Here is a 14,700-nt window from a genome sequence, read left to right on the forward strand (position 1 = left end):
GTTAACAATAAAAAGCATTAGAAAACTTACAGAGAGCACTAAAATCTTCATAGGTCTATAAACTCTTATTAAGTCTAAATGCCAGATTGAAGAGGGTATCAGAAGTCAGAGGTGCAAGAGAACATGCAGAGTCAGATATGGTCATCTGTGTCCTATCTGAGCCCGTTTAAGAGCCTGAAAGAGATAGAATCCAGTTGAGCTCTTTCAGTGATGATATCTAAGGTGGTGGGAGACCCTTAGCAGCCACAACTACTTCTGCATGGTTCTGATACCCTCCGCTCTCCTTGTAGCTCCCTGTTTGGTGGCTTTCCTAGGCGGTGAAAGACATGGAAAAGATAAATGAACGTTTTGATTTCTCAGGTCCAGAACAATGGGTTTTTCTACCTACTTTCACCAGCTTTATTTAGCACAAATCAAAAGGTTTGAAAAACTGTCTGTACAGTAATTTGGGTAGTAGATTAGAATTAGATTAGAATCTACTGCGTATCACATATTTTAGTTAAGAACGTTAAAGACTGGGTTCCTTCAGTTTATCTCTGAGCTTGCACATTTCACCAGCAGCCTCACAGCTGCACCTGAAGAAATGCTGATGTATATGATATATACACACAAACATCAAATTGGCCACACTTATCATTAGGCAATTTGCATGCCTAATGTAATGTATAATTTCTGTGCACTGGGGGACTACACAGTGCACCTCTGTGTTTCTTTTTGGAGGCAAACTTGATTTACTTCTGAGTACCAGCTCACTTAAATTTAACCCTTTGTGAGCAAGAGGGCTGCCTTAATGAGAGCAGTAGATGCATATGTGTGGAACCTAGTTGCAGGTTGCACTAATATCCTTACGTTAGTAATGTGAACTGTCTGATTTATTCATGGAAGCTATTTAGTAAAATTTTATGTCACAGTACAGACCACAGGAAAAAAAAATGTCCATATGCTTGCCATTTTACCTCATATGAATGAAAATTAATTTAATTAATCAGACATCTCTTAACATGCATGCCATCTACAAGATTAGCCTAATCCCCCCACAGCTCAGTCTTAAATTGCTTTTGACATTTGAGTTGTATTTATAGTGCCACCCTTGCCTCTAAGGCTGTGCTCCAACACAACAGTAAACCTCATTTTAAGTACTACTGGACCCAAATTACAGTGGCTGTCTAAGACAAAGCTCTGCCCTGATACATACAGTAGAAAGTTTTGATGGATTAAATTCATATCAATGAATTTTAAGCTGGCTTTGCTGTAGTATAAATTCAGTGGGTCTCTCTCAGCTAGCACCATCCCAAGAGTCTGCCTCAATGCCCTCTTGCCTCTGCCCTACTCATTCTATTCAAAGGTAATGATCCTTGGATGTTACTTGCAATCTACATGTGTTGGCCATCTCTAATGGACACTCACCAGTTAGGCTTCTTTGTCACAGATCTTATCCTAGATTCCTGCCTTTCATCAGATCTTTCCTTAACCCTTGCCTTTGCCTCAGTGTTCACACAACCAATCTGCCAGCACACTCACTGACCCACAGCCAAGCTAATTAAGGTCAAGCCATAGATCTAGCTGATGTGCCTCAAAAACCACCCCTTACACTGCACCGTGCTGCAGATGTGGGCAACACATATCAAGATACAGTTCATCATTTCCCACAGATGCTTCAGTGGGGACATCAAAGGGACCTGGGAAAGTTAAGGGCAAAAGACATGTCTTAGAAGTTCTGCAAGGTGGTTAGGGGCAACAGTGGAAAGGAAAGAATGGCCCCATCTATTCCCAAATGCTCCAAGGCTTGCTTTTTTTTTTTTTTTTTTCCTGGGTTATCTCAGCAATTTTTAAGCATTCATTCTGGTCCCAAGTACTTTACTAACCAACTAACTGGTACCTGAGGAATGCTGCTTCCTAACTCTTGCACGCTCCTAAGTCTGTGCCGACGGCTTCTGCCTTGGTTTGTCCCAGGCTTGTGCCATATGGTACCTCCTCTCCATTACTACCCAGAGTGTCCCTCCAATCCCTGCACCACCGTACTTTGGTCAACAGTTAGGTTGAACTGCATGTCATACTCCTTCAAGACTTCCAGGCCTGTGATCCCACTATGTCCCAGCGGCAGTCCCCTCCTTTGGAAAGAGCCACTTGCCAGATAGTTAAGCGTTAGGCTTGTCTGTGAAGTAGAAGAGGTTTCACCACTGGAGCAATCTGCCTTTACTGCCCTCCATCTTGTTGCAAGTTGGTTTATTTTCTGTCTCAAGGACAGTAGATCATGCCACACATCGCTTCAGAAATGTGTATGCTTCCACTCACCTTTGGAGATCTCCTTTTCCCCAAGTCTAACACCAACATAGGCTTGCCATCTCTCACTGACTCCAGTCCACAGTGCTTCATGGCTTAGGAGCAACCTACCCAAAGAACATGCACATGGAAGCTGCCAACAGTTGAGCTCATCCAGGCAGGGCAGAAGCTGCTGGTGTACACCTTCAAATAACCTTTGCAAAGGTTAATGACCTGTCTAGCTGAGGAAGGAACAAGGATTATTTTCATTGAGTAACTAAACCAGTTCTGCTGACTGTGGCAGAAAGCAGAACAGCAAGCACAAGGTGTGTATGATAGCCAGTAAGCCTGGTAGTTCTGTGACAGCAAACGTGTGGATGGAGGAAAGAGGTGGTTGTGATGATAAGAACAGACTCTGTCCTGGGCTAAATAAAGTATCCTAGGACATCCAAAGAGTGGAGCCAGGTGATAAATGCAGCTGCTGTTGAGATCGCAAGTGTTAGCATAGACTCAGAGTAGGTTGGTAGTGACCATAACAAGCATCAGTCATTCCTACTCCCTCAGAATCTCCTGCTACCTCAGACAGCCTTCCCAACCCTTCATATCCTATCCTAAACACCTCCACACCAGATAACTTACCCAAGGCTCAGCAGCTGCTAAGGAACAACTCCTAATAGAGCGGGCCTCGCCTGCAGGAGACACTGTATGAGATCCATGCTACAACCTGTTGCAAGTCAACTTATTTTCTGTCTCAAAGGCAGTAGTTATGCCATGCACCCTTCAGAAATGTATATGCTTTTTCACTGTACAAGGACTCAGTCAGGGCCCATCTTCCACACTTCAAGTAAGTCCGGAAATAGTTGCTGTGTCCAGTTTTGTCCAAGATTTTATTTTCTTTTTGCCTTTGTTTTTCAATTACCTCCTACTTTTCATTTGTTTCCAGCTGAAAGCATTATTTGGGGGCTTTCACAACAGGGCTGGATGGCATCAGAGATGTTAAGGGTTGACATTTTGAACATTTCAAAGCCTGGGGCGAAGAGCTGCATTGCTGCAGCGGACAGGATGGCGCAGCTGGGATTTCAAAGCCAGTAGGGCCTGGCTCCAAGAATGGGATACAAAGGGCTTCAGGGGGAAACAGCAACTGGGAACAGGAAAGTCAGAGAAAAGTTGATTTACTGCTCATGTCCAGCATAGGCTTGATTTCAAGTTACAGCAAACAGCTGTCAGCCACTCAGCAGAAAACAATTAGTCAGGTTGTCCCTGACAATGTGACCCTCCCATTTTTCACAGGAAACAAGAAAGCTGCAGCTGGTAGAGGGACTGGCTGTAGTTCCACTTGTTACACTCCTACCTCTCCACCATCTGCTGTTTTGGCTCTCCAAGTTTCTGTGAAGGACACAGCATGCAAACAGGAGCCTGGCTCAGAAAGGCAGTTCCGTAGCTCCCCATCATCCCTTCAGACATACCGCGCAGCCATTTTGCAGCCCTACCGTGAGGCCGTAATTCAAGAGCTTCCAGCAACAGCGATGTTGCTGCTAAATGCAAGAGGATGTAAGCAGGCTCACCCAGTATGAGGGTGATTCAGCAGCTCCGTTGCTCTAAATGGGCTCAGCAGCAGGTTTGTACTTGGCATGGCTGCACAGCGTCCGGCTGGCAGGAGATATGAAAGACGTGAGTGCTAGATGCCTCGCCAGGCCAGCCAGCCTGAGCTGACAGCAGTGAGGTAACTGTAATGATCCACGATGGCTCCTCTCAGCATTTCTACTGATGAAAAATTGTGCCAGGTCAGGAGACTAAATAAAAAGACCACTCTACCATGTTGCCATTACAGGTAGCAGGGCCTTCCAACATGTCCTCCGTGTCCACAGAGGATGCGTGCTGAGAACTTTATGAGTGGCAGGTGTCACCTCCTAACTCACACAGGTAGCTGTCACCTTCCTGAGCCCAGGCTGATGGGTAATGCACCAGCGAAAGTTAGGTGGTGTCTCCAGGTTTCATATAACCGAGGCAACCTTCCTGTTGATGCTCAGTGGTAGCCCAGTGATCACTATCTTCTGTCCCAGATAAGAGCTACTTCTTACAAACCCTGTGCAACAGGGGGAGGGGGTTGATAACTTTAATTCATACCAAATGTTTTCATCAGTGCTACCAGCTCTGACTTCATTAACTCAACATCCACATACATTGCCTGATGCTCTGTTCCTTACCAGAGGAAAATGAAAGCTGCACTTGGCACATGGATATCTGCTGTATGGCTGTGACCAGGAATGGGACTGCCTGCCTACCGCTACTGCAGCTGTTCAAGGGCAGCTTGAACGCTGCGCGGCTCTTGCACAGCGGCAATGCTCATGACAGTCCAGTGCCTCCCCGTGAGGAAATTTTCCATAGCAACTGGCTGATCTTCCAAAAGGGAAAGCTACCCTTTGAGAACAGCCCACTCCAGAAGCTGCCTCCAGAAACACCTTGTTGCTTCTAAACTAACAATTCATCTGTCGTTGCTTCTAAACTAACAATTCATCTGGTGCAGGACAAGCAAGATACAGGCTGGACGCCCATCCAGGATGGTGACACTAGGTGTAATCCCCAGAGTACAAGGCAGCAAACAAACAAACCAAAAATATTACCACTGTGTTGCTAATTTGAAATGACCATACACCTGCTCCTGAACTATCTCAAATTTGTTCTTTCAGGTAATTAAATCTTAGCGATCACAGAACGGTGTACCAAATCAAGTATAAATTAAACACATCCTTTAATAGTGTGGGCAGCCTCTTCAGACCAGTAATAATACCTGCAAATGGTCACAAATCTTTGAAAGCAGAGGGCTCCTGGACCCAGTTCTTGTCAGCTCCACTTAACATTGCCTACGTGAATGAGCTGTGAAGAACCCATAAGTCCAGCTGGTTTTCTTGGATCTGTGAGTAAGATGATACCCATGAGAACCAAGACGAGTCTTTATTTGAGCTATCATTTCTACAGAAAGGCAATCAGAATATTCTGTAGAGTGCACATAGGCTATTTTCAGTCTCCATCAGGATACTCACCAGTGCCATGCCACCAACACAACCTAGCTCATTGCAACAGATTCTCAAATTGGTTTCCAGTGTTGGGCACATTTTGATTCACTAACAGTTTTTCTGCTCACAGCCATGAAACAAATGAAAATAAAATGGGAAAGATACCTATGTATAAAAAAGGGTAATGGCAGGTGGGTAAAATATTTAAAATCAGCAAAGACACAGAAGAAGCACCTTTTATTAACTTTCAGAATTAGAGTACCTCAAGACAAGCACTTTTTCTATTATATGCTATATTATTATGGGACGTTCATGGGCATTAGAAATAACAAGATTAAATAAAAAAGGGTGAATTTAGGAATTATGGCCAGAAAATATCAGTGTAATAAAATGTAAGCAGCTGTGCATTAGGCAGACCACTGTCTACAGGAAAGATGCCAGTTTTCCCTAGTTTAACATGCTGAGTATGTGTAGTGTTAGTCTGAATGAAAAGTCAAACGCAGGTTGAGTCAATATAGGGATCTGTGCAGTATTCCCCGAAGTGTCTTAAAATAATTTCCAAAATTTTAGCCATAAAATTAGTCAAGATTGTAAATTAATGTGATACATTTCAAATAATCTCACAATGGAACTACAATTAAAATTAAGATTTCTTTGTTGTTTTTGTTGTTTTCATTTTTCTTCAGTGTTGCAGAACTTATTTTCCCAGGCTCCAAACTGGAAATAAGAACAGGAACTGCTGAATATCCACACATAAGAGTGCATTAACTTGTTGCTTCATACTTGAAAGCAACATTTATTTCCTATATTACTTTTTTTTGAACAAACAAAAGCAAACAGTCTTTATCACACAGAGCACATTTCTTTGAATAAAATTTGTAAATATTCTTCTTACATAGGTCAATATGGCTTTCTCTAAAATCGTAGGTCACAATAAGAAAAGAAACAATGCAAAATGAATGCCAAAATATACTGCTTTTATTTTCTGAGGCTTTGGTGGGTTTTTTTCTCCAACAACATTGTGTGAAGAATGACTGTGTGCCTTGGATCTCATTTTTTATAATCTGCTCTTCACTACTTGTTTAAAAATTGCTACATTATTATAAAGCAGGTTAACAATTTAGGCTTTAACTACTTTATGATAATCCCTTGAGGAAGAAATAAAATACAGGGAAAACAATGCAAGCAGTGAGCATGTAAATACTGGAATTTCTAGAGAAAAGACATTTTACTGTGTCAACAAATTGGGAACAAGTTTCCAAAACTCTGGATCATTCAAAAAAGCCAGATGTCTCAATGTTTTAGTTTTACACGTCTCTTTGCTCTCTCTTTCCCTGTTTTTCTATGAGGAATTTAAATCCTTGTAACCTAGTTTTGAACAAAGTGATCTTTTCCATGCTTTTTCTTTACTGAGTGAACCCAGGTGGTCCTTGGGATCTCTCTGAAATTACTGCTCTGGCTAAGCCACTTACACTTTCATGACTAACTAGTATTGGTCTATTAGTGCTCTGCTTTTGGATTCAAGCGTACTGTGGAAAAGTGCTCAGCAATGATGAGATTAAGGAATGTACAAAAACAAGAGTGTGAAGTTTGCTGCCTGTTTTCATTGTCTGTGACAAGGTTTCATTTACTGCCCAGAGCCACTGTCCCTTACAGTTTGTGCCGCTTCATGCTCCCAGATCCAAAGCCAAACAATGATCAGCAGCTACTTACATGGGTGCATAGCTGGACTGGTCTGGAGTCTACAGGGCTATGTATAGGCCAGTAACCCATGGTGCCCAAGGGAATATTGCTGGACAGTCCTCTGAGTCTACTGACAAATTGCTGAATTGATCCTTGGCCCAGGACACTTACCACTCTCAAAAAATTTCCAGAGCTGATCTGGAAGTTAACTTGGGCCAGGGACTATTCAACCACTAGTTTGGTGGAGTCCCCATGTTCTTGATGCTGAGAGCAGTGACACAGACTGACAGCGTCCCAGGACTCAGCTGGCCCCAGTACTGAAGCACTGCCTTGCAGCCATGCTTAGTTCAGCAGCGGAGACGTAGTCTGGGAGTCAAATCTGACTAAAGTGGAAAATCAGTGGCTGAGCGTGAACGCTAGCTGGCTAATGCATGTGACTCACAGCCCTTTGTACAAGGACTTCCACTTCAGTGCCAGGCTTGAAGTTTCTTTCTTGCCCTGTTTTACACCACCCCCAACTTTCTTGATCTATACACAACAACATTTAAAACATGTAATGAACAGCAGATCTACAGATGTAGGGAAGCTGGAACCAGCTTTTTTCCCCTTTTGGTGAATATGTAATGAGAGAGAGTTCCTTCCCTGCTTATGCTTTCTAAGGTAGATTTTGTACATATTCCTCTTACCCATGGGAATGAGGATGTGTAAAACTGTGACTTATTTCAGATGATACCAACAACTTGTCTTTGTTTTTTCTTCTTATCAAGTACAGTGTACTTATTTTGCTCCAACCTTACTTCATATTAGTTCTTTCAGGGCAGAACTGATGAGTTTGTGCTATGCCTCCTCATTCCACTATTACACAGCAGCCTATTTAGGGTAATTCAGCAATTTTTTTTATTTTTCAAAATTATTCACATTATAGGTAAGATTGTATTTTAGTAGACTGCTAGACTCTATTAAGCATTTACAAAATTAAATTTTGTTTTATTTTCAGTAATGCTGTGATAGAAGAAGTTGGATTCTAAACCCAGCAGAATACTTGATAATGAAAAGAAATAGGGAGGAAACGAGGGAGGCCAAGAGAGGTGTGGGATCTGTGCACCATTTCTCCTCTCCAAGAAGAAAGATACAACATCAAGGTACTTACCATATAGAGGAAAATGGAAACATGAGGCACATGTCCTTTGAGCCTGTGTGATAGCTCTTCCAAACAGAAATAGCTCATTTTACATAAACTTTTGGAATCCGAACTTCCAACCAAAGAAAATCTGTAAACCTAAGACAATGTACATTAGACCAGATCTTTCCTTTTTGTAAAAACTTTTCATAAAGAAAAAGGATGTTTTGTAGTTCGGTTGTGTGGGGGGGTTGGGTTGTTTTTTTTTCCCTTTCTTTTTAAACAGCTTTACACAAGTTAGGGGAAGGGAGGAAATATTTACTGACTTTTTATTAATAGAACTGGAAGGAATCCCTTACTGTCTCACCCTACAGTATTTTTAGAGGCTGGTACCTACATGACATGATTTTAATCACTGATGATATCATGCAAAGAAGACAAGCAACTATTGCCCAATGCTTTTCAGAGCGGGGACACCTGGGACTGATTTAGAAATGTGACAGGTTATGGTCTGACTGCTTCTATGGACCGAGTCTTCTAGGGGATCAAGGCAGTGGCCCGTGTGCTGGAGTCACAGCCTTGAGACAGGACATACTAGAGTGAAGTGATTGTGGCAGTTGGACATCCCCACGAGTGGCAGGCGTTTACATCAGTGCCAAAGATCTGTAAATCATACTGATGTGAATCAGGATTGTCTCTTTAACCCAGAGGCTGTGGGCTGCATTGAGCCATTTTTAACTATTTGGATGCCCTGCAGAAGTCCTCGCCAGCTCCCCAGCCTGCTTCAGCTCAGTTGGGCCTCACTGGTGGACTTCAAGAAAGGGTACAGAGGTACCTTTGAGCATCTTGCACCTTGTACCCAGCATCACTGGGTTCCACAAATATGTTCTGCTGTCTTCAATGCTTTATATGGAAAGCTTACATGCTTTTCTTTGGAAATTCTGCCTGTGGAATCACAGTCGCCCAGGCAGTCTGGCAGCACGCACACCACACCTGACTCTGGTCCCTGCAGAGCTTCTCACCTGCATCCGCTGGGCGCCGTAGCCACACATTCATATTTCCTGCGTTGCTGACCTACGAGATTCTATTTCACATTTCAACAGGCCAGTGAATCATTCTTAAAAAATAAAATTAAAAAAAAATTAACCTTACTTGTTCTCTGTTTTCTCCCAACCCAGCCTCCAACGGACCTCAGAAGTTGCTGTAGCTGAGTTTAGAAGCTCACGGTGTTTATTTAGGCTGCTGGTGGCACAAGGCCGCCTTCTCTGTTTTGCCTCTGAGGCTAACGCGCTTTTGTTCAGCCGTAACCGTTACCAGCTGCCGGTTCACCTCACGGCGCTTGCCGCGGGGCACAAGGGCACCCGCTCCGGGCCGCAGCCGCCCCGCCGGCCCCGAGGCGGCCCGGCAGAGGCACGGCCCCGCACAGCCCCGCCGCGGCCGCCCGGCGCCCCGCGGTTCCACGCCGGCGGAGCTGCGCCCCCCTCCCCGCCGGCAACCGCCGGGGCCAGCGGCAGGAGCCGGGGGCAGGGCCGGTGGTGGCGGGGCCGGTGGCGGGGCCGGTGGTGGCGGGGCCGCCCCCCCGCGCTCCCCTCGCAGCCCCGCATGCAAATCGCGCCCGGCACCAGGAAGTACAGCCGGGCGGCCGCGAACCAACCGCCGCCGGCCGAGCCGGGTCCCTCCGCCGGTGCCCCCCTCTCCCGGCCGGCGGGGCCGGAGCGCCGCGCCCCGCCGCACGCCGAGCCCAGCCCAGCCCGGCCCGGCCCCGCCGCCCCCGGGACAGCCCTCTCGGCGCCCCGGCGGTAACCGCGGAGTTCGCTCGCTGCCGCTCAACTTTCGCACCCGGGAAAGTAAGTGCCTTCGCCCGTCACCCCGCCGGGCGGCAGCGCCGGGAGCGGCAGGCGGGGGCGGCGGCCCCGGCTCTCCCGGCTGCTCCCGCGGGGGCGCGGCGGCGGGGGGTGCCCGGCCGGGCCGGCTCCCAGCCCCCGGCACGGCGGGTACACGGCGCTTTCAGGGGCGCCTCGCCCGCGCTTCTGCCTCCCGGAGGAGGTGCTGCCGCCGCCTGACCTTCCCGGTAGGACTGGATGGGGTCTTAAAGGAAATACGGCGTTTGGGGGAAAAAAAAAAAAAAAAAAAAAAAAGGTCATTCTCGAAAGCACGGCTTACCTGGGTGCCGCTTTGCCCGGCTTCTGCTGTGGTCGTGAGGGCTGGGGTGCTTCTGGCTGCTTCGTGCCCGAAAGCGTGTGAAACTGGCTGACCCAAGCCTGCCGTCGGTGCTCCAAGCCAAGCCGATAGCCTTGGCTTAGGAGGGGCAGTGCAGCCTCCGGGTATTCCTTTTTAGGCAGCTTTTTTTCCAGGAGAGTAATTCCTGGAGCATCTTCAAGTTAGAGCTGCTTTCTCTTAGCTGTCTGTTCAAATGTGCTTCAGCTTAAGAGGAGAAAACGGTACTGTGGTGTTCAGTGCACAGTGTTTCTTGCTGACTACTGTTGTAACGGTACAGTGTGCCTATGGAACGGACTTGAGGGTTTTCTCCTTCCAGTTTTAATCTAGGAGCTGAAAGTCAAGCTAGATCTTCCTAGGTGATGCCGTACCTTCAGTAAAGCAGTTAAGACTTTTCTTTGAAATTGCATCTTTTATGTGTTTGCAGTGAGTGGCTTTGCAAGAACTCATCTTGGTGCCTCACTCCTCTCTGTTGGCAGTGAAGACCAAAGAGATTAACACTTCACATTTGTTTGGTCAGATCACCTTGCTGTGGGTATACACAGGGAGCACAAAGGTTGAGTTATCCTTCTGTTGTTTCGTCTGAAACCCCAAATCAATACCCCACCTCTTGCCTTTCATTCCCACCTTTGAAAAAAAATGGTCTGATCAATCTTAACGTATTTTAGCACATTGTAATACAAATCGGAAATTACATTTTTTAGCTTGATCCCATAAAGTACCTGGAAGACTTTTGTAATTTAGAAATCTTAATGTTAGTTGCAAGTATCTGCAGAGTGTGAGTGCCACGTAGATCAGTCTGCACTCATCATACTATCACTAAAGAGTTAGTTGAAAAAAAAAAAAAAAAGATGAAGGTTTTTGTTGGGAAATTGCAAAGCGACGTTGGGAAAATGTAGCTTGGTTTTACCAAAGGGAATGTCAAATTGTGTTTCTGTGAAACTGAACACAGAGTAGGTGTTACTTATCTTTTATGTGTTGGGACTTTGTATCTTTATAATAAGTACCATCAAGAGCAGTGAAAGTATCGAGAAAAAATTGAATAGTTTTCTCTGAAAAAGCAGTAACAGGCTAGAAATAAGTTAGGTGCTGTTAATCTTGGGCAAGGATTAGAATTTATGAACTCTGAGATCACAGATGTCTCTTCCTATGGATCTCTTCTGAGATTTATAGCTTTATTTCAGCTTTGTGAAATACAGACCAGTTAGAGAGGAATTCTTGATTTAATAATGTAGTTAAACAAGTTCGGTTTAATTGTGTGCTGTTGAGATATTTATTTTTTTTTAACTGTAAAGTTGTAGAACTGATCTTCTTTCTTTGTATAGTAGCTGGCTGGCTTGGAGTTGTTCTGCTTTTCTCCTGTAGTTTTTTTGAGTAAAAAGTGGTTTTTTTCCTGTATAAATATTCAGAGGACAAGGTAGGGCTTAGGCCTTTCCTTGTAAGTTTCTTGACTGGTGGAGTTACTCAATGATTTTCTCTGACAGTGGAGTTAATCATGAAATTTCACAGACAAAGTTAAACTCCATTGCCATTAAAATGTTTAATATTCTGGGGTTTAATGTTACCTTTTCAAGACAGTTTCCGTAAATGTGCAATTCTTTCTTGCATGTATTTATGAATATGTAAACATTTATGAATATAGAACTGTCATAATACTTTCTCCCCACCTCCATTTTATCTATGTAACTTATAGTGAGCTTTCTTCCTATGGCCTTGTTGACTCTTGTAAGATAAATGGCATCACAGAGCAGCAAGTGTTGCAGGAAGCAATTCTTGAAATGGGCAGTGAAAAAGGTCGAAGGTCCTCCTGGCTCAGCTTAGTACCTGATCTTCAGGGGGGTGGCTCACAAGACCAGAGATGCTACACCTGACCCTTCTTGTGCTGCACATCAGAGAGCAAGCGTTTGACCTCTCTGTAGCTATTCAGGGAAGTTTAAGAACTGCAGTTATTTAATCTCAGATGCGATTCCATTTCTGTCAAAAAAAGGAGATATTTTCCTATCTGTACTTTTGCGTGTTATTTGGAATCTTAACGGGCATCTTTGAGGTTTTTGGATGGAAGCATGTTGACCGTGAACCGATTTTTATTTTTCTCAAAGGGCTAGGTGATCTGGCAGGGGGTGTGGGTGGCTCTGTGGGTGGTCTTTCCTCCTTCCCAATATTCTGAGTGACTGAGGGACTTTAATTCATGTGTCCAGGGAATTGTAGAGCCATTTTTGCTCTTGGGGTTCAGGGAGCCCTTTGCAAAACTGAATGAACATAGAAAACAAGCAGATAAGGAAGAAAGAAAGAAAAAGACAGACAAGCAGGCATGAGGTGGGCATTAGTTGTACTCTGGAATTCCTAGCACCCTTCTCTAGTAGCATGGCCCTACACAGAGGTGTATTTTTGCAGCACCAGTGATCCCTAAAGGATATGATCTGCCACATGCTAATGCAACGGATTGACTGGGGATCTTGAGGGGTTTTTGAGCTTTTTGTGCAGTAGGTGATATAATTCCTTCTGAAGCTATGGAGTTGAGTGTGTAAAGAATTACACCAAACCATGCGGATCTGTTACGTAGTATTTATTGTTATTTTACCCCTATGGGATTTGTATCTCCAAGGATAACAGCTTCCTTCTGCAGAAGAACCAGTTGCCCAGCTAAGAATTAGGATTTTTCTCCTGCTGATCATATTCCTACTTCTTATTTCTCCCATTTATTGGTGTCCCCTCTTTCATGAGAGGGTAGGAGTGCTAGAGATGGTATAGACAGAAAGGCTTCCAGACTTGCTGGGCCGTGCCACAGGAAACTATGTAGATAAAAAATGTCAAATGATATTTGTATTGAAAGCAGTCTTCAGTGAAGCATACAAGGAGGAGGAGACTGCCATACTGTAAACACTAATGGCACCTTCTCAAAGAAGTCAGCTTCTGCTAATAAAAGGTAAATACAATCTAAATTTCCTTACTCTGACTGTTCCTAGTTTTAACTTAATTGTCCTTCAGGGAAGGATGGAATGGTCTGTGCTTTCATATTTATTTTTGCCTGATTCAAATACATTTCCTGTTGACATTGTCATTAAATGCTGTAATTTCCGAAGGTGAATCATTCATGGTTGCATTTGACATCTTTCCTGAAAATGTGAGTTCACCGAATGAAATGCAGAGGCAGATTTCATCTTGTGTTGGAAGTATTTCCTCCTACTATTAATGAGGTAGTCATATTTGTTGTGTGCCCTAAAGAACTAATAGAGGTAAATAGATCAGTTAGTTTTGTTGTCAGAATGTCAGAGAGATGGCTTTTTAACAGTAACACTTTGCTGGGGAGAGAAGGAGGAAGACACCAGGGAAAGGTGAAGGGGGGAAAGGGTAGATCTCGTTTCTGGGGGGGGAAGAGGGCAGGCTAGCACCATTCAGGCCAGCATTCACTATCCCTTAGGTCAGCATTGTCTATCTTTTTCAAACTGCTGGCATCTTAAGTATCTACAATTGGTTCCTGTGTTTGCGCAGCATACTATCTTACTTCTTCAGTTCAAAGGACGCAAATGATAAACAGCCTGAACAATGTGTCCTTCTTCCTCTATGGTCTCAGCTGCGTGTAGCATGAGGCTACTTCTTCCTGTCTGAGTTGTGGTTGATATGTTGTAGAACTTGCTACTTCCATTTGCAAAGGCGTTCTTTTTACTTGTGACCAAGCTATTTCTTGAAAGTGCCTGTGATAGCAAATTGTGCGTGTGATCTTAAACTGGAAAATGTGATAGCTCACCACCTCACCACAGGAGTCAAAGTATGGGATGCAGCTACTCCTCTGGAATGGTGTTTTCTGCAGTTTTCTCTATTTTAGAAGGCTACTGGAAGCCTGAACGTGATACGAGTTTGGAGGGAATGGACTCCCTCTGGCATGTGTTCTTAACTACTCCTTTGTTGGTTTAACAGAAAGACGTTTCAGGAAGTTCGTCAGCAAAAACGTAGTCTGTTAAGTGGGCTTTCTGATGTGGCACCTATAATATATTGCTTTGCCTTTCATGGTTCCTTCCCTAGTTTGTACAGATAGGCGTATACAAACCTGTTTGATCAATTGTTTAATGAAATCTTATTCAAGCTTTTTTTGTGGGCGTAAACTAAAACAATACGGTATTACAGGACTTAGTGCAGAAATATATTTGGCAGCTAAGAAGGTTTGTTCTTTCCTTGTATGAGTGTACTAGAGACTTAGAACAAAATTAATATTGAAAGGTAAAAAGTATGTTTGAGTGAATTTCTACATAATGATAACGTATTTATAATTCAGTAGGTCTGACCTGTGACTAAGTTTTACTCTGTTCAGACAAAGAAAGTATTTCCCAGTGGTATCAGCTGAGTAGGAAAAGATCTGGGTAGCAGTGCATCTATTGCATTTAGTGAAATTGCCTGCTCGAG

General features: G+C 44.1%; 1 protein-coding gene across 3 annotated transcripts in view; it reads left to right on the top strand.

Moving 5' to 3' along the window:
* The first annotated feature begins 9,812 nt into the window (after positions 1 to 9,812).
* The window catches only part of LYN (LYN proto-oncogene, Src family tyrosine kinase), a 53,260-nt gene continuing 48,372 nt past the window's right edge, over positions 9,813 to 14,700 (top strand). Inside the window, exon 1 of one of the 3 annotated variants that reach the window (XM_040586293.1) lies at positions 9,813 to 9,929. The gene's annotated coding sequence lies outside the window, so the exon portion shown is untranslated. Of the gene's footprint in view, positions 9,930 to 10,054; positions 10,154 to 14,700 lie in introns of those variants that run through there. The other 2 variants (XM_040586290.1, XM_040586292.1) reach the window with 2 other exon arrangements.

Source organism: Falco naumanni, chromosome 3, assembly GCF_017639655.2.
Source record: "Falco naumanni isolate bFalNau1 chromosome 3, bFalNau1.pat, whole genome shotgun sequence".
NCBI classification, from domain to species: Eukaryota; Metazoa; Chordata; class Aves; order Falconiformes; family Falconidae; genus Falco; species Falco naumanni.